Source organism: Somniosus microcephalus, chromosome 6, assembly GCF_052327205.1.
Source record: "Somniosus microcephalus isolate GS21.2 chromosome 6, FLI_Smic_1.0, whole genome shotgun sequence".
In the NCBI taxonomy this organism is placed as follows: Eukaryota; Metazoa; Chordata; class Chondrichthyes; order Squaliformes; family Somniosidae; genus Somniosus; species Somniosus microcephalus.
This window is the reverse complement of record NC_140992.1, coordinates 251,195,475-251,215,912: the sequence shown is the minus strand read 5'-3', so window position 1 is coordinate 251,215,912 and position 20,438 is coordinate 251,195,475. Positions and strand designations below refer to the sequence as shown.

Sequence of the window (20,438 nt, the reverse complement as noted above, 5' to 3'; positions counted from 1 at the left end):
TTCTTGGAGCTTACTCCCACTCTGAATGGGAGGTAAACAACATTATTTTCTTTAAAATAACCCACAGGAGGAAAAATGCGCATCTTTCTTAACTCAGGCCTTTAACAAGATCTCCACAGTCATTAACATGCCCTTCACAATCATTCTATTCTTTTTCCCCCCCCCCATTTTATTACTCCCATTTGAAGCTATGACTAACGCTGAAATGAGCAATGGAAATTACAGAACTTACTTTCCTCACATCTACTCTTTCATTAAACTTTTCACTCATAGGATAACATCCTCTCCAGTTCCTGTATAAAATCCGCCCCTTATGGTAACAGTGTGTTACTTAAATCAGACCATTACAGGAACTGCGAGTCTGCAGTGACAGCACTTACTGGTCTTAGTTCTTGGAGAAAAAGAGCTGTCATGTGACCCAGATGGCCTAAATAAGTCCATGCACAGCTCTCTGACCAGAAGAAAAAGAAGCAGCTGAAAAATTTCCAGCAATTAGGCTATAAAAAGTGTGAGTAATGGAATGAAAAGGAATGACTTCATCATAACTGTTAGAATAACTAGCGTTGATGCTTGCAACTTTAAGGCTACCATGTAATGAGGCTACTTGGCATTGACTCAGAGCAAAGAGCTATTTGGGCTTCCTTAAATAAGGAATTTACAAGGATAGTACAGTATTGCCATTCTGCAGTATGTTGTGTTGGAAGACATTGGCCTAGAAATTCAGTATAGCCACTTTTGGGGCGGTAAATTCGGGCAGGGGCTAAAGTTAGCGCCCGCCGGAAAGTGGAGGCCACTTCGCCGATATTCAGTAGCTTTGGCCAAGGAGTTTGGGCGAGCGCTGAAACTGGCGTTGCACCCCTATCTTTAGGCGCTAAGCCGGCGGTGCAGTGATAACGCCGAGGCCGGGCGCAGCGCAGGTGCGGTCATGTTTTGATTGACAGCAGACACCCTGATGCCGGCCAGCTCTTAAAGGGGGAAGGGTCGACTTGGTCTGCTGCCACGCCCTGGATACTGCAGCCCTCCAGCTAGGCCTGAACACTGCTGCTGGACCCAAATAGCGCCTGAAGCCATGCAGAAGGCCCGTGAACGAGCGCAGCGCTTCTCAGAGCATGCTTTGAGGGTGCTGCTTAGGGGTTTGGAGAAGGGAAGAGATATCTTGTGCCCGGACAGTGGCAAGAAGGCTCCCAAGAGGCTGTACAGGAGAGCCTGGAGGGAAATCGCCCAGAGGGTCACAGCCAACAGCGATGTCCCCAGGACTGGTGACCAATGCCGCAAGAAGTTCAACGACCTCACTCGGTTGGTCAGGGTGAGTACCCTTTCCAGTGTCCTCCTCATCCTTGCATGTGCACCTCACATTATGGGCAAAGGGACCTCAAAGGCCTAATGGCCAGCCCTCCTCCAGCAGCTATGGCACTGGCATGATCATCAGTAGCACTTTCTGCACTTGACACACTGGCCAAGCTATTCGACCATGGGAGGCAGTGCACACAACAACAGGGCACCACACTGTACTTAGAGGCCGTCCTTTCTCTTGCAGGCCAAGCTGGCGCAGAATCTGAAGAGCCGGACTGTCACCGGGGGAGGCCGTGTCCAGTTCCAGGAGCTCAGTGACCTGGAGGAGCGCGTGGCTCGACTCATGCGTGCCCGGGTGATTGGCCCCGTTGCTATTGGAGATGCCGACCCTGTGCTGGGCCCCAATGGTAAGGACATGACCGTTTGGACCTCTCTCGTTCCCCTTGCGTTTCAGATCTACATCCTTTGCCACTGTCCCACCAATGCGCATAATGCCACCACTCATGCCTCCCTCGCTGACGCCCTGTCCTCACTCTAAAGCTACTCTTGCGCCTTCCTGCTTTCAGCTGGTGAGGAGGAGGTCCCTGAAGCCGCGAGTGTCAGTCCCTCGGAAGAGGAGGACGACGAGGACCAAGAGGAAGGCGGCACATCGGGGGAACCCTCATCCGCGCCAGGGGATGGCAATGGAGGGGACACGTCTTGCCTGGAGGAGAGCCAGGGGGAAGTGTTGCAGGGGGGTGTAGCTCCTGTGCCCAGTGGTGTGCAGCCACGCGGGAAGGGTCGGGCAGCACGGCTGCCTTCTCCCCAGAGGGGGGAAGTGTTGCAGGGGAGGGCAGTTGCTGGGCCCAGTGGCGTGCAGCCACGCGGGAAGGGTCGGGCAGCACGGCTGCCTTCTCCCCAGAGGGGGGAAGTGTTGCAGGGGAGGGCAGTTGCTGGGCCCAGTGGCGTCCAGCCACGCGGGAAGGGTCGGCCAGCTCGGCGGCCTTCTCCCCAGAGGGAGAGTCCGGCCTCCAGTCCGGAGACGGTCCTCGCCCAGGAGGTGCGCCTCCTTGATCAAATGTCCGCGGATTCGGAGCGGCGCCACACCGAGTTCATGGGGGTTGTGGGACAGTTGCCTCAGGCCATTGAGTCCCTGGCTCATAGTGTGGCCGATTTCGGGGACTCACAGGCCAGGGGTGTCGAACAACTCGCGGCAGCACAGGACGCGAGTCGAGAGTTCATGAGTGGTGCCGTGCAGACACTGGCTGGTCTGATGCGGGCACAGACCAGGGCAGTACGGGCACTCACTTCTGCCACACTCGCTGTGTCACGGACGCATCGCCAGGGCACCCGCCGCGCTGCTGCAGCACAGCGGTCTGGCCTTCACCAGATTGCTGCGCTTGCTGCAGTGCCAGCCCGGCCGAGTACCAGTGTCTCTGGCGACCAGCGAGCGCCTGGCATCAGCCAGCTTGCCCCCATTGCTGCAGCCGCCACTGCCACTCCCCCAGCAAAGCTGCTGGAGAGACTGATGCTGCCCAGCCACAGCTGCAGCAGTCAGCAGCCGGCCCCTCCAGGGCCGGACCTCGTCTAGGCCGACCCCCAAGGGCATCTGCCGTCACGCTTTGTGCCCCTCAGGAGCCTTCCCCCAGCCTTGCAACACCCACAGGGCCCAGGTTGAGGCAGAGCAGCAGGTCGGGCAGGGGCCAGAGAAGCCTGCACAAGGACTCGCCCTCTCGGCACACCAAGTAGAGTGTGTTGCCAAATGTTTTTTTAGATGGGGTTGTTTGTGTTCTGTATGGGGGGGGTTTATTTTGGTAAGGCCGAAGATGATGGCAAATGTTTTTTTAGATGGGGGTGTTTGTGTTCTGTATGGGGGGGTTTGTCTTGGTAAGGCCGAGGATGAAGGCCAATTGGATGGACAAGTTTTGTTATTCCTCCCCAGGTTGTGGGAGTGAGATATGTTTTTGACTGTTTTTTGGGGGTGTTGTCTGTTTTTGTGTTTCATGTGGGAAGGGCCCTGAGTTTGTTAAATAAAGCTTTTTATTTATTCAGCTTGTTCATGTGTCATGTTTCAAGTGGTTGTTGCGTTAACCGGCTGAGGGCTTGCGGAGCGGCTGCATTCAGGTGCGTTCATTGCCACAAGCCATTCCCTGAGAGGGGGCCTAGAAGTGTCGTTCAATAAGCCGCCGGCGGACGGCCCTTGGACCTTGTGGCTCCCTCCTGGGCTGGTACTCCTCCTCCTCCTCCTCCTCCTCCTCATGGTCCTCCTGCTCGTCCTCCTGAGGCGGTGGTCCAACGTGAGGTGGCAGTGCCTGAGTCCTGCGGATAGCCAGGTTGTGCAGCATGCAGCAAACGACGACGAACTGGGAGACTCTATCCGGCGAATACTGTAGAGATCCGCCGGAACGATCCAGGCAGCGGAACCGTTGCTTGAGGACGCCAATCGTTTGCTCTATGATGTTCCTTGTGGCTTGATGGCTTTCGTTGTATGCCTCCTCAGCAGGGGTCCTGGGCGCGCGGAGCGGGGTCATGAGCCATGTACACAAAGGGTAGCCCTTGTCCCCGATAAGCCATCCCCTTGGGGGAGGCTGTGCCTGGAACATGTCAGCCACAGTAGTCTGGCGCAGGATAAATGCATCGTGGCTGCTTCCTGGAAAGCGGGCATTGACAGCTAGGATGCACTGCCTGTGGTCACACACCAGCTGTACATTGAGGGAATGGTAGCCCTTCCGGTTGCGGTAATCCTCGGCATTGTCGATAGGTGCCCGCATAGCCACATGCGTGCAGTCAATGGCGCCCTGCACCATGGGGAAGTCGGCAATCCTGGCAAATCCGACTGCACGCTGCTCCTGCCTCTCTAGGGTCACGGGGAAGGAGATGAATTGGTGTCTCCTTGCGAAAAGGGCATCGGTGACCTGCCGGATGCAGCGATGCACGACGAACTGGGAGATGTTCGCTATGTCCCCAGCAGCGGCTTGGAAGGAGCCGCTTGCATAAAAGTTCAGAGCCACCGTGACCTTCACTTCCACCGACAGAGACATCTTGCACATCAGCTGTGGACGCAGATCTCTGTGAAGCAGCTGGCAGATCTCTGCAACCACCTCCCTTCTGAAGCGCAGCCTCTTCACACAATGCGCGGCAGTCATGGTGAGATAGGACACCTGCTGCCGGTATTCCCTGAGTGGGTAAGGCCTACGTTGCCAACGCCTGATGGCCCCTCTGCGTCTAGGCATGGCTGCCCCTCTCACACAGCGTCTGCGAGCCCTTCGCACATAATGCTGGAACTGAGGGTTGGAACCCCATGCAGCCCCCATAATATACTTGCAAACAGTGAAATCACAATGAGTCAAATTTCCAAGCTCTGGCCAGAAGCCAAAAATACCTCTCCTATGTTGTCCCAAATCAGTAAGGCCTGTTCCTTGGTCTCTGTCCAGAAATCCAAAGCACTAAAGTCATTGCAGCAAAATGGCTGGCCTTTATAGTCCAGCCTGAGTGCCCTTTAATTAGCGCTCCCCGAGGCCCGCAGGGCCTCTGCTGCGTTCCACTTCACAGTTCTTAACAGCGCCACGCCCACATTGGGCGGGCGCCACTGAAGTTCCGGTTTGGGGCGCACAAACAGCGTTGCACGACAAAATGACGTCATAAGCTGCGCGCGCAGCTGAGCGGGCGCAAACACTTTGCGCCGGCGCTAAATGTCAACTGAAGTTGGGCGTAGGCGCAGATCGGCCTGCGCCTGGGCGCTAAGTGCCTAGCGCTCGAAATCTACTCCTCTTATGGCGCTAATGGCTGGCGAACGCAACTGAATTTCTAGGCCATTATATCATGTTTATATATAAACTCTACTTGTGTCCAGTGCTGCAGATTTCATACAATTAAAACCAAGATAAAAAATATTAAAATCTGAGCTTCTCCAGATGGCTCGTTGAGTAAATGTATTGTCCAGTGAGCCATCCAGACCAGGAAGGTTTCAGGTGCATTCCTTGGTCTGTGATTCATTAGTGGACCTCAGTCAAGGTGGTGGTAGAGGTATCACAATTGGCCTCCATACCCCTGGCTAGATGGTCCTCCAGTAAACCTTAGCAGGACCATCTAGCCAGGGGTATGGAGGCCAATTGTGATACCTCTACCTGTGAGGCTGTAAAGTGAGGACAGGAATCAGCTCAACTATAACACCACAACCCTGCAGTCGAATCGCCTGCTGATATTTACTATCTAGGGTCTAGGCTCGTAAGTAAAGAAAGACAACTTAGACAAGTTAATGGTGGGATGTCTATTCCTATGGAAGTAGACCCCAAGATAAGTCTGGGAGAAGAGGAGAAGAAATATTTATGTAATTACGTTTTCTTTACTTTCTATATGAAGATCAAAGTCTATTTTTATTAAGTACAGATTATGAGTGTTTTGGGGGGTATTTGGATATCTGAATTGCACAGAAAGACATCACTATGTTTCCAAAAAGCTACCGAAAAATCCACATGAGTAAAGTTTCTATTTGCCCAACATGAGGTGTACACATCTCCCTCTGGGACATACCCCACTTACCCAAATTACAGAATATAGGTACAGGTTGACAGAACCAAAGTCTGAGGACTTCTAAGTGTGTGCAGAAGTTCTGCTGGAGTTTACCCGGTTAAGACTGCCCTGCCTTCCGGTGATAAATGCTGTGCTCCTTGTGGAGTCTGGAACCACCTTACCTGTTAGGGCATTGGCTGACAATGTTATCTGGAGCTAGGAAGAATCCCAGTCCCAGTGATATGTCTATTTCTCCAGGTTTTGTCAGTGAATCAAACTGCTTGGTCGATGATCAACTGTGCCTTGGAGGACAGAGGGACAGCTTGGCTCAGTTATCCAACTATCAAATCTGCTATAGATGGTTGACCTGATTCCAAACTTCCATTACTAGGTACCGTACGACAACCTCAAACCCAAAGAGACCCCCCCCCCTCCCCACAAGGAGGATGGTTACTTGTTGGTAAGTGGGAAACCTTCTGTTGCATGGATAGCATTGTTTTTATTCGGTTATTCATAAATGTTATGCAAGATGTATTTTCATATTATGCAAGTCAAAACATTTAAAACTGAAAAGACCTTTGTAACAGACAGCTTGTAATCAAAAGGTTAAAACAAATCAAATGGGTACATTGTTAAATATTAAATACAGAAAAACCAAAAGGCTTATAATTCTGGCTGCTGGGATTAATAATTTAATACCTTGCATTGCTCTAGGCTTTAAAACTGTAACTTCTGATTTACATTTTCGTTTTGTATATATTTGTATTCAAAGAGGATCTTTTTTCAAAGGAAAATCTACACAGTGATGAGTGAAATAGAAAAAAAAAGGTAATGGACCTGTTTGTATTATCTAAGATACTGCAAGCAGTTACCCTGGAAACAAAATCATGCTCAGTTACCATGGAAACAGTGCAGTGCTGTTCATCTTTAACCAATAATGATCTGACAGACAAATCACTGGAGACTTATTTTGAGGCCAAATTCTACAAAACAATACCAGTAAAATATAAAATAAACATAACAATGTAAGAATGTTTCTCTAACTAGCAGACAGAATTTCAGACAGGCAAGAAGTCCGATTTTACTTGAGCATCTTTGCTTGTTGGGTTGGGCCTTCCCCAGAATATGAAAAGCAGTGAGGCACAAAACAAGCAGTCATTTGGACACACGGCAATCACTCCAGCCTTAAAATTGCACAGCGCAAACGGCAGTGAATGAAATTCTTTGATCTTCTATTTTATAGGAGGTATTAACCCATTTATATATGTTAAAATAGGAGCAGAGTAGGGTTGCCAACACTCCAGGATTGCCTAGGAGTCTCCAGGATTTTGTAGATTAGTCTCCAAGACTTCGGAGAAAAACCATAGGGGCATTAAAAAAAGTTTTTTTTTCATTTTCTTTGAATACTTTTGTTTATTATTATTTATATAACAATATAGGAGATGTGGGGAAAAGGCTGTTTGACTGACAGTCAAGAATCATCCAATCAGACAATGAAGAATCTGTTCGCTCTCCAATTGGCGTGAGGCGGCCGTGCTCCACGAGGATGGAGGTGTCAGGTGACCAATGACGGCGCGGGGTGGTTGCAGGTCATGTAATGAAACTTCCAGGAATACGTCCAAACCAGAATTACCAACCCCAGACCTGAGGCATTTCATGTGAACGTGTTAAGCGTAAACTGATCTCCATACACCATAACTTCAAGGCCTCAGAACGCTCAAAACAAAGGTCAGAGCTTCAAATAAACTTGGATTTTTTTTCTCTCTAAGCAAAGTAAAAATATTTTCCCCCCTTTTCAGAACAATATAGCTGAAATGTTCCAGCCACCAACATGCTGAGCTATTGTACAGGATTAAATACGCTATGCTGCCTTCCTGTGAACAAAATAGTCACTCCCGACTGGTCAAGTGTGCTGACATAATTCAATAAGTACTCTAAATACTCACCCCTTGGTCACTTGAAATGTTATTAATGTCACAACTGTAAGTACATTCAGAACTTCTCTTAAGTACGTAATTATTTTAAGTGCATACATATGCAGATGATAAAGGGTTAGCTCCTCATCATCCTGAACAAGTAATTCTTTCACCTCGTCAGTTCCTGCATGCTGGTAACTTAAACACTGTTTTAATTCAATGATCATTACAGGTGATGGCAATCAGCTGTAAATTCTTTGCAATGTTATTACTGGCACAAATTCATCAGTTTAGAATTACTCATTTCCATTTTAGGCCTTAAATAAAATTACTTAACACAACAATAAACTATCATGACTGTAGCGGATGAGTAACTGGATGCTGTGGTGTCAGCCTCAGAATACGGGGATTAACACCTTTGTTAAATAGCAAGGGAATTTCCTACAAATGGAGCCGCACACAGCACAATTTCTGGAGGGATAAATGTATCCTGGTCAACCAACATCATTAAAACAGGTTAATTGGTCATTTATCTCATTGCTGTTTGTGGAACCTTGGTGTGTGTAAATTAGATGCCACGTTTCCCTACAATACAACAGTGACTATGCTTCAAATGTATGTGAAATGCTTTGGGGCTCCTGAGGTCGCGAAAGGTGTTGGATAAATGCAAGTTCTTTTCTTTTCAAGATGAACCATATAATTCATCCTTATGATAGCTCAAGTATAGTCCTGAGATGAGTGGTATACAGAGTTAATGAAAAATATTGACTAACTAAAATAATAGCTGCATAGTATTCCAGCTATATTGACCTCACTAAAAGAGATTATCTGATCATTATCACATTGCTATTTGAGGGAGCTTGCTGTGCGCAAATTGGCTGCTGCGTTTCCTACATTACAACAGCGACTAGACTTCAAAAAAAGCGCTTCATTGGCTGTAAAGCACTTTGGGACATCCAATGGTTGGGAAAGGCGCTATATAAATGCAAGTCCTTTTTTTTTCTTTTATTGTCCAAGTTAGTAAGCAATGGCTGTTTTTTGTACTTTAGCTTTTTTTTCTCTGAACTTTGTTGCTATTTAACCTTTCTGGGGTTTTGAATTACAGAGGGTGCATGATCACAGGGAAAGTACTGTATTATAGACTGTGAGAAAGAAGAAGTTTCATTTCAGCTGGACGTCATAGCCTCTGGATTTTATCAACATATATATTGATATGTAGCCTGTGTGGGCAGGGAAAAAAGGGAAATAGTCTTTCTTTACAAGACCCAGGCAGCGCCCTCGGAATCCAAGCATTGTTGTCGAGAACATTCATGGCATTTTGATGGAAATATGTCCTTTGGTATACTTTGAAATGTATTTGGGCAGATTGTGGGTGCTCCCTCCTCCGCCTTCCTGTGCTCCCCACAAAGCATTCACTTTTTGATTGTTGAAATGTCTCTTTCACTGCTGGGTGATGATGCTTCTCATGAAGGTCCATGGATGGCTGGCTGTCTTTACCAAACATTGTCATATAAGGTAGGAGCAGCAGACTTGTTCACCCTGTGTTGAGTTCCACTGTCATATAAAACACCTTTTTATATAATAAAGTCCTCACTAAACAGTTAGCAAAACTCCTAAAGAGTGTGTTATGGAGACTCTACTGTGCTAATCACCCAACCCCCACCCCAGGATATTTTCAGTGATAGGCAATGCAAATGTCAAATATTTTCATATGGTTGCGTATAATCATGATGGCTCCTTCCTGCTCATATGCTTGATTTTATTTTAAACAAAATTCAGAATACAAATATAATATTCTCTCAAGATATAACTGTGCAACAGATGATAAGAATAAAACCCATGTTGGCTAGGATCATTTGTGGTCATTTCATAGATGTCCATCTTCTTGACAAGCATGTCTTCTGAAAAATTCAGTGGGTTCTCATTATTAATTAATGATGAGTGATCTGGAGCCTTATTATGTAACAGAATATACAGTAAGCCAGTCTCATCCCAAAATGTGACTCTCAAACACAGGCCTGCTCACTCACTTCTGTAATTGCAGTCTAGCATCAGCATCTGCTAAATGCTTCCAATGGATTTATTTGGTGGCATCTTGAGATTAGCAGTTAGCAAGCGCTCAGAATAAAGTGTTAAACCTGAGCCAAACGGAACTTAAGCATCAGTTTTCACCACAAGGAATCCGTACACCTCGTGTTGAGTGTCTAATAACGCTGTTAGCTGGAGCTCTGACGTTCAAAGGTGTCACTCAATCCCATATTAATCAACAGTGCTTTGTTTAAGAACTGCCTTGGAATGCCCCGAGGCTGAAATAGGAATGTGGTCAATGCCAGGCCTTTCAACAGAACAATTTCTCAATTTAGTGGCCCACATTCCTGTTCAGAAGGTTTCTGCATCACATTCATTATGACAGCCACTTTCTAGGAGAGGCCTTGCACAACTTTAGGCAACACGTCATATTCTGAAAACTCTTTTGAGTCTAATGTCTTTTCCATGGCAAATAGGTCATTAATCTTCTATATCCAAAACACGGTGGGTGTGCTCAAACAGTGTTTAATATCTGAATTTGAAAGTAATAATACATTGGGCAATAAAACAAAACAACAGGAATAGTGTAAGATAAGGACTCTCTTTGCCAAGGGTTGGGTTCAAACTTTTCAATCTAAATTAGTGGTTAAAATTAGGGGTTTGTATTGAATCTTTTTGTAATCATTCGGCAATTAACACCACAATGACACCAATTACATTAAAACTGCTGTTATAAATTCCAAGCCCTCATTGGGATACAGACAAATATAAAATCATACTAGCAAAGGTACATTTATTTATATAAGAAACAAATTATTCCTGTCCATTCACCTCTGTCCAGTCTGTTATATATTTGGTATTCACTGGTATACCTCAGCACATTCCAGGGCATTTCAGGGGGTAGGCATCAATGTCATGGCAGTCAGGAGAAGCCATATTATTTTTGATGAATGACAGTATCTTATTAAAGAGTCACTGTCGTCACTGTATTTGGGAGTATATGGAAGCTGTGGCTCCAGAATCAGCCAGCTCCTAAACCTCAGAGTCCAGCATGTGCTGTACCTGCCACAATCCAAACTTCCATGTGCAATTTTGTTTTTCAGATTTATGCATTATGCATTATGATTCATTCAAACTCCAAGATAGGCAGCTCATTTATAGTGGTAGACACAGTCAGTGATGCAGCATCAGACCTTCCAATGGTAAACTGTTCTGCAAGATGGTTTACCAAAGCAGCGCTTCTTAAGTTTTATAATAAATCCTGTGGTGCACCTTTTCAGACAAATGGAAAATCCAACTAGCCAATAAGCATATGTTAACTTCCCCAATAATTAAAATGGCTGTTCATTGAGAAAATTACATTTTTTCAGTTAAAATTAAACAATCTTTTATAGAAGACATATTTGGAAGCGACAGACATGTTAACTTATGGTAAGTAACACTGGATCAGCTCAATGCCACCTCCTGACTCCGACACAAGCATGCCACATTGTGAGAAAGGTTTGACCTCTTAAAAGGTCATCAAACTCATGACAGTCATATAGCGGTACCTTTAAAATATTTTTAAACCCACAACAGAAAGAAACTCTCCTATTAAAGTCATGACAGGAACAGGAAGTGCTAACCATGCTAAATTCATGCAGTTAAGTTTGCACAACAGAAGTTACAGAGTATATAATGGATTAACACTGCATCAGTTTTAATTAAATTTGATGTTGCCTTTAATGCTTAATCACATTTTTGGGGGAGGGAAACTTATCATTCTAGAGCAGTTTTCCTGACCTAAGTGTAACAGTTGTTGCTTGCGTCAGTCAACCTTTTTCAGGAACTTTCTATGACAGTTGTACACACTAGGCTCTCCTTTCTACCAGCTCAACCCTCTCTACTGTTCCTTCTACATACGTATTATGAACTTACTCGTTTCAATGAAGTTCCAGCACTTAAATTCACTTTTAATGAGCCTGGATATATCGGACCCTGCTTTATAGTGGACAAAATTACAAATTTTCCAAATCAAGAGTATAGTTAAATGTAAGCCAGGTGACTTAGAGTACTGTGTTTTCACTGGTGTGACGTTAGGAGTGAATCCAGCCCAGTATTCTTCACCACCCCCGCCCCTGCCAGTTGGTTGTTAATGTCCCGAGTGAAATGAATCTAAGTCTACTTCATTTAGTTTTCCCTGGGCAGAAATCCACTTCACAAAATTCAGCCTTAGATTGGCAGACTCATTCTGACAGGCCAGAAAGACATCTGGGGTGGAATAAAACTAACATATAAAATTGACGGGCAGGAAAAGACCAGCTGGTCCATCAAGACTACCCCATACCATGATGTCCAGTGCATCATGGCTAAACACCTCTTCCCTTCCCTCCATTACATCGATATAGATGGGGTTGCTCTTCAGGACTGGGGTTCAGCTACATTGTGGTCCTGTAGAGGAAGTTTTATGCTGTGCCTAAACCGTGCTGTACCTTCTCTGGGAGTGTTTGTATCAGGTGAAAAAAAATCAATTTCCCTGCACTAATTGTCACTTTGACAAGCACAAAATCCATCAACAAATGACAACAAAGGGTTAAACATGGGTGCTACATGAAAGCTATAGGAGGTGAATTTCTGCGGCCGTCTCATTAACCCACCATGAATTCGACAGAAGAGCCACAGAAACTTTAGAAAATGGCGTCAACACCATTTTTCCGGGGTTTAAGTGGCTCTTCCACCAAAGTTATGGCAGACAAGTGGGAGAAACCCTGTGGAAAAGTTACCCCCACTCCCACCATCTCAGTGTATGAAATTTCAGGTTGGCTTGGGGTCAATATCTGCCTCTCGTGTTTGTATAAATCACCAAAATTGGATTATGTCCATTCAGGTCAATAAGCCATCCAGCTCCCACGTGAGAATTTGTACAATAAATACATAGATCAGGTTTTTACCTCCCTCCTTTCTGTAAGCATATGCCCAGTTTATTGACTATACAGGTGAACGGGCACTTTGTAACTAAGAACAATGGACCTGTGATTAAAGGTACAGAAATAAATCATAGAAGGAACAAAAATGTAAGGCTAGTAATGGTGAAACTTTTCACATCAGGACACAAAGTGTAACAAGCTTTTCTGTTTGGTTGATTTCCCACTGAAAATGTAGGGGACTTCAGGAAGTAACAGGTACCATATTACAACAGGAATAAAAATGAAGTTCCCACCCTTTTAAAATGGATGCCGCAGGATTAAATCGTAGAAATATAATTGAAGAATTTTCCGAGTATGAAATCTCAACCATTTATATGAATTATTTTGGAATGGAAATTTAGAATAGAGCCCTAATAACAAATAATAGTTCAATTATTCTTTCTTCATTACCAACAGCTGCCCCATTTCTCTGCAGTGCCAAGCAACAGCTGGCCATTTTGTTTTTTTCCAGACATAGAGACAACTAAACATACTAATGAATTTATTTTCACAAAAGAAAAACTGCGGATGCTGGAAATCTGAAATAAAAACAGAAAATGCTTGAAACACTCAGCAGGTCAGGCAGCATCTGTGGAGAGAGAAACCAAGTTAACGTTTCAGGTCGATGACCTTTCATCAGAATTAATTTATTTTGTCTTTTTTTTTCTATTTAGGAGACACAAGAAAGGGAGGGATGTAGAATTTGGAAGATGGGAAGGCACAGGGCGTGAGCAATGGGATGGCACCGATTATGGGTGATTGCGAGGACACGGAAATAATTTTTTTTAAACTAAAAGCCAGGTAGACAAACTGCTACAGAATACAACACATTTAGATGAGTTAAAGATGAGTGGCACCTTTAATCTGTAAGTGCCACTACAGTAGAAAATGGCTTCAATAGAGAAGTCTGTTCTGTTCAGAGACAAGCCTTATGGGATCGCTATAATGTAAACAGCCATCGCTTGTTTGCCACCAGGTAAAATTGCAGCAAATTTTCCTCCCATGAGTAGATGAATAGATCACTGAGAAGCAATGTCTGTGAACTGGTTCCACCATCTTATTGTAGTATTAACATAGTGATTCGTTGGATTATTTCATTTTTGATTTGTATAGCAGAACCAGCAAGAGAGGAAGCCAGCCATCAGCACAGTAACAAAGGCCGCAACTTTACTTACCTCGGCGGGTCCGGGGCGGGCGATGATGGTGGCGGATCGCAGCCCCGCTGCTGGCTCTATCCCGCTGTGTAAAATTACTTTCCATTGACTGGGCTTGTTAAGCCCGCCCAGCGCTTTACCCGGCCCAATTAGAGGAAGCGTGTCTGGTGACGTCATTTCATGATACGTCATCAGCCGGTTTCCTTAAAGGGACCATGTCCAAATTTGTCTTAACATTTGTGCAGTTAGTGCACTACAGCATTGAGGTGCTGCAAACACTGACAATGACTGCACAAAGGCACAGGGCTGCACCCAGGCTCTCCCATGGCTCCCTCCATATGCTTTTATCAGAATTAATTTATTTTGTCTGGTTTGTTTTCTATTTAGGAGAGACAAGAAAGGGAGGGAGCTAGAATTTGGAAGATGGTAAGGCACAGAGTGTGAGCAATGGGATGGCACAGATTATGGGTGATTGCGAGGACACGGATATAATGTTTTTTTCATTAAAAGCCATTAAAATTAAATCACTCCCACCATATGCTTATGGAGGGAGTCACAGCACACAGGGAGGTCCTCTTCCCTTCCCACGTGTGGAAGAGACCTCCCCAGGAGATCAACACAGCCTGGTTGCACATTGCACAAGCAGGGATGTGGTCAGGAGGACCTGGGTGCAGTGCCACAAACATTGCAATGATCTCAGTAGATCAATGAAACGTTAGTACAAAGCCACACTCAATCTCATCCTGCTGTGCCCCTCATCACATCCCCATCACTCTGCCTTCCCTACCCTACTCCTGCACATCCTTACTCACACCAACTTACCTTTGACCTCCACCCATCCCTCTCTATCTGTATTACCACATCCCATCTCACTAACCACCCCTCACACTCACCCTCATCCTAGTGCAATCATACCAACTAAAAACACAATCGGGTAGGCATTTGAGTGTTTTATGCAATGTTCATGTAAAGTTTCTATTAATGTGTTGTCAAACATTGAAACCTTTATTTTCAACGCTTTTCGGTCTTGGACAGATCTGTGTGCACCTTTGGAAGTAGCTTAGTGGGTTGCAGTGAATGGTGAGACACAACGGTACCCCCGCAATGGTGATGAGTGTGAAAGGAATGGCTTGGACATTGTTGGGATGCTTTATGGTGTTGGTGTGGGGTGGTGCCAACCTGGCGCATCATGTGGCAGCCAGGGTGTACAGTGTCAAGTGAAGTAAATCTGGCCATGGTGAGGCCATCCCTGGTCTCCCGGGCAGCAATGTGGCCGGGTGCTGATGCCCTGTGTCCTGTGCAGCACCAGCTGATTGCAGAGAAGGTTGGTGTTGTTGTTGGTGCTGCTGATGTGCCTGGTGCTGCTGGTGTTGGGGCTGATCGTGGTGGGATTCTGAGGACCAAGGTGAGAGAGTATAAAGGGCACCCATCTTGATGGAATAGATGGCAGGTGAAATAGAGATGACCGAAGCATTCTGTCAATGGTCAGAGAGTTCTTCTAATGAGGTGAGAGTGGTTGGAGAGTGGAAAGTGGAAAGCCTGCAGAATGTGTGCTGGAAATGGAGTGAGAAAAAGCTTCTGCCTGAGGAAAGTGAATATCAGTCAGGTGGGAGCTTTTACTGTACATTTGAAGCGGTCAAGTAATCAGCTGGAGCAATGGCCACTGAACTCCCACCTCAGTTTGACAGCTGTGGTCTGCACACAGCGGGGAGCCCGTGGTCATGAAATTAAAGACAAAAGGTAAGTGAAAAAATGCTGTTAAGCATCTGGCAACTAGATGCTCATGATTTTAATTAGGTCCCCCGCCACTGCATGTCGGGCCTGTTCAACGTTGACAGACCCGACATTGGGAAAGGCGCGTGGCAGCGGGTTCACAGCGGGGTCTCAACCAAAAGAAGTAGAAGCATAGTCCACATAGAAGGCCAGCTGAGAGGACTACTGTTGAGGGGCAGTGATCATTCTATACTAAAGTCATGATAATAATACTCATATTGCCCAGTCTCATTAATTCCAAATGTCAATAAAGATAGATGTGTGTGATTTGGACAAACTATATAGTGGAAAATTCACTCACAGAGCCACAGGACTGATAGTCACTGCCACATACTGAGGAAGTAGTATATTGAGCAATGCTAAAATGTGAGGGTTTAGAAATCTGGAGATCTAGATGCATAAAGAAACCTGTGTGTCAGCTGTGGCTCAGTTAGTAGGACCCTTGCCTCTGAGTCAGAAGGTTGTGGGTTCAAATCCCCCTCCGGAGACTTGAGCACAAAAATCTAGGCTGACACTCCAGATGAGACATTAAACCAAGGGCCCAGCTGCTCTCTCAGGTGGACGTAAAAGATCTCATAGCACTATTTCGAACGATAACAGGGGAGTGATCCCCAGTGTCCTGGCCTATATTTATCCCTCAATCAACACCACTGTTTGTGCGAGCTTGCTGTGTGCAAATTGGCTGCCGTAATGTAAATTCCTACATTACAAAGCTGTAAAGCGATTTGGGACGTCGCGAAAGGTGCTATATAAATGCATGTCTTTCTTGTAATAACATAAGAATGAAGAACGTGGTATTTTTACTTTGCGTTTTAAACATTTAGGTTATCATTTTCTAGCTGTTTGGCCATCATAGAATTATAGAAATTTATGGCACAGAAGGAAGCCATTCAGCCCATCGTGTCTGTGTCGGCCGAGAAAGAGCCATCCAGCCTAATCCCACTTTCCAGCTCTTGGTCCGTAGCCCTGCAGATTAGGGCACTTCAATGTGATGAGGGTTTCTGCCTCTACCACCCTTTCAGGCAGCGAGTTCCAGACCCCCCACCGCCTTCTGGGTGAAAAAGATTAGCAGGAAGAAGCAGTCACTGTGCAGAATAAAGCGATACCTTGGAGCCAATAATAGTCATTCTGCACAAAAATAAAACAAAATGACAATTGTTTTGTTTATTCAGAAAATGCTTAAAAAGAAATGGTCTGCAGCTTAAAGGATTTATCGAATTTGATTTTGTAATTTACAGCAAAGTGTTTTCTACACACTAAAAGGTGAAATATAATGTGTTCTGGCACAGCTGGAAAAGAAACACAATACTTAGAGTGTCATTTATCTTGTACGATATTTAATATAATTGAATTTATGTGATTGTCGCAGCAACAGAAAATAGGTTTGTATTTTATACTGTAAAGAAATTCAATTCCATAACTAGTAACCTCCTCCTTTATAAATAATAAATTGAATACGAGTAGGGGTAGAGCATTCGGCCCCTCGAGCCTGAGGAACTACAGCATCAAACGTGTCAAGATTCAGAAGTTATCCTGAAACAGATCTCCTCCAAGCACACCTTGTCCATGAGACCCTCCTCCTGCGCCCTCGACCCTATTCCCACCAAACTGATGACCGCCCAACTACTGTTCCTGGCCCCATGTTAGCTGATATTGTTAACGGTTCCGTCTCCTCAGGTACTGTCCCCCTCCCCTTTAAATCTGCCCTCATCACCCCCCTCCTCAAAAAAGCCACCCTTGACCCCGCTGTCCTTGCAAACTACTGCCCCATCTCCAACCTTCCTTTCCGCTCCAAAATCCTTGAACGTGTTGTCGCCTCCCAAATCCGTGCCCATCTTTCCCGCAACTCCAAGTTTGAATCCCTCCAATCAGTTTTCTGCCCCTGCCACAACACTGAAATGGCCCTTATCAAAGTCACAAATTACATCCTATATGACTGTGACCATGGTAAACTATCCCCCCCCCCACCCCCCCAACCTTCTCGACCTGTCTACACAGTTGACCACACCATCCTCCTCAAATGCCTCTCCTCTGTCGTCGAGCTGGGAGGGACTGCACTCCCCTGGTTCCATTCTTAAATCCAGTTGTAGCCAGAGAATTATTTACAATGGCTTTTCTTCCCGCTCTCACACCGTTACCTCTGGAGTCCCCAAGGATATATCCTTGGTCCCCTCCCATTTCTCATCTGCATGCTACCTCTCAGCAACATCATCTGAAAACATGTCAGGTTCCACATGTACGCTGATGACTCCCAGTTCTAACTCACCACCACCTCTCTCGGCCACTCCATTGTCTCTGATTTGTCACACTGCTTGTCTGACATCCAGTACTGGATGAGCAGAAATTTCCTCCACAAACTCCCTGCCACAAACTCTGTTCCCTAGCCATCGACTCCATCCCTCTCCCTGGCAACTGTGTGAGGCTGAACTAGACCGTTTGCCACTTTGGTGTCGTATTTGACCTTGTGATGAGCTTCGAACCACATATCCGCTGAAAACACCAAGACTGCCTACTTCCACCTCCATAACATCGCCTGTCTCTGCCCTTGCCTCAGCTCATCCGCTTCTGAAACATTCATCCATGCCTTTGTTATCTCTAAACTTGACTATTCCAACGCACTCCTGGCCGTCCTCCCATCTTCCACCCTCCTTAAACTTGAACTCATCCAAAACTCTGCTGCCCGTGTCCTAACTCGCACCGAGTCCTCTTCTCCTATCACCGCTGTGCTCACGGATCTACATTGGCTCCGGTCCAGCAACAACTCAAATTTAATATTCTCATCCTTGTTTTCAAATCCCTCCATGGCCTTACCCCTCCCTATCGCTGTAACCTCCTCCAGCCCCACAACCCTCCGAGATCTTTGCACTCCTCCAATTCTGGCCTCTTGCGCATCCTCGATTTTAATCGCTCCAACATTTGCAGTCATGCCTTCAGCTGCCTTGGCTTAAGCTCTGGAATTCCCTCGCTAAACCTCTCCGACTCTCTACTTCTCTCTCCTCCCTTAAGATGCTCCTTAAAACCTACCTCTCATCTGCCCTAATGTCTCCTTATGTGGCTCGGTGTCAATTTTTTTGTTTGATAACACTCCTGTGAAGCGCCTTGGGACGTTTTACTATGTTAAAGGCGCTTTATAAATACAAGTTGTTGTTGTTGAAAGAAAATTCACGTATATCTCAACAATTTTTGGATTAAAAAAGAAATCAAAGCAATCGACATCACACAATAATATAAATACTAGTTTATTTGTTAATGTAATAAGCACAGTGCCTCTAAAGCAATATGCACACGCCATAACACAAGAAACAAGCAATGCAACAAGCATCAATGCAAGCAGCCCCTTCCCTTCCTTAGACACGTTCACAAATATAGGTCAGTTATGAAACTGAAATCCAAGGATGCTGGCATTTAAGTGGCTCATGTTGTATTCTGAATGTCACTGACTGTGATGATGGTGACAAGTCTGAGATTGCGGTTTTATAAAGGCCACACTTTACTGTGGGGTTTCTTTTCCCCCTAAAAGGTCTATACAATTGTTGGATTTTTAGCTTTAGTCTAGAGTGAAATTAATCTTAGACCAGCTGGTTAAAGACAATCACAACAATAAATTAATGATTTTGGCTTCATTTGGGAAAAAAAGATACTGTTTGTCAATAAAGACTGCCGTAAAACAGTCCCAAAGGTGGTCATTAGAAAAAGGCTTAATTGTATAGGAACCAAAATTCAGTTAAAGCAAACATAATCTTGTCCATACACAAACGGACACGCACACACTCTCTCTTTAAGTAGGGTTCACTGGTTAGCAATCAAGAGCAGAAACTGTGACCAATTTCCACCTCCCCATCTCTCTAACAAAAGGATTAGGATGGCGAATGCTTTCACCCTGGTTGAGATCATTCAATACACATTATAGATCAGTAAGTTTACTTATCTAAGTAATTAGGGATTTTTACTGGCTTACAATTAGCAGTACGTAAACATTTCTCCTCATCCTGAGTTTGAGTTCCTTAAATTAGCAACAATATCAAACAGAGCAGTGAACGTGGAATAATTTAAACAGCTGAAGCTCTCACTTGATGAGCTGATCTCCCAGGCACAGACCAAAATATCACCATGGCAACTCCAAACTGGCATAAGTAGAGCAGGCTTAATAAATGTAACCATTGTGCCTAACCCATTTTGTTTTGTACATTACCTATATAATCATTATTATATCCTCAATGTGTGCAGTGCAAAATGTCTGTATCCACTGCAAGCTACAAGCTACTCAGTCTTCATTTCAATAAACAGCAATTATTTTACCAAATGTAACTGGGGCACTGCACAGAAAAAGTACAACCCCAAGCGACAATTTCAAAACTGACATCTCCCACCTTTATGGCTGGCCTAGGTGAAGAACAAGACTTAAATCGATGTCCTTTAAGACCAGGAACTCCAGTCCAAAGTGAACATCTGATGCACACAGATACCATCTCACAACTTGCACAGAAACTAATTGGGAAAAGTGCCCTGTTCTTATCAGATCTCAATATGTTAGAAAAGCACACTTGCGTTCTAAAATGAAGAACAGAAACATAAAGTAGGAGGAAATAAAAAGGAACGTTTTCAAATCAAATGAAAAATGTGACACTGGTTCAGAATAAAGAAGTGAAAGAGAGTTTGTGGAAATGCTGAATCTGTTGGAAAAAGGCCCAGTCAAATGCTAGTGTATTGAGGAAGTTGGGATATCACGGGAACACCCAATTGCACTTTTGGGGCTGGCTTGCTGAAACTTTTGTTGCAGAATTACCCCCATGCTCAGTAAATTAAGGGAATAATTACCGTGCTGTTCCCCTAGTCTT

The 20,438-nt window shown here is 45.1% G+C and overlaps 1 protein-coding gene across 4 annotated transcripts in view; it reads right to left on the bottom strand.

Moving 5' to 3' along the window:
* cmip (c-Maf inducing protein) overlaps nucleotides 1–20,438 on the bottom strand; it is a 251,793-nt gene that overhangs the window by 206,765 nt on the left and 24,590 nt on the right. The window contains exon 1 of one of the 4 annotated variants that reach the window (XM_085991753.1): nucleotides 7,731–7,831. The exons of the other annotated variants lie outside the window; for them this stretch is intronic. The gene's annotated coding sequence lies outside the window, so the exon portion shown is untranslated. Of the gene's footprint in view, nucleotides 1–7,730; nucleotides 7,832–20,438 lie in introns of those variants that run through there. 4 annotated transcript variants of the gene reach the window in all.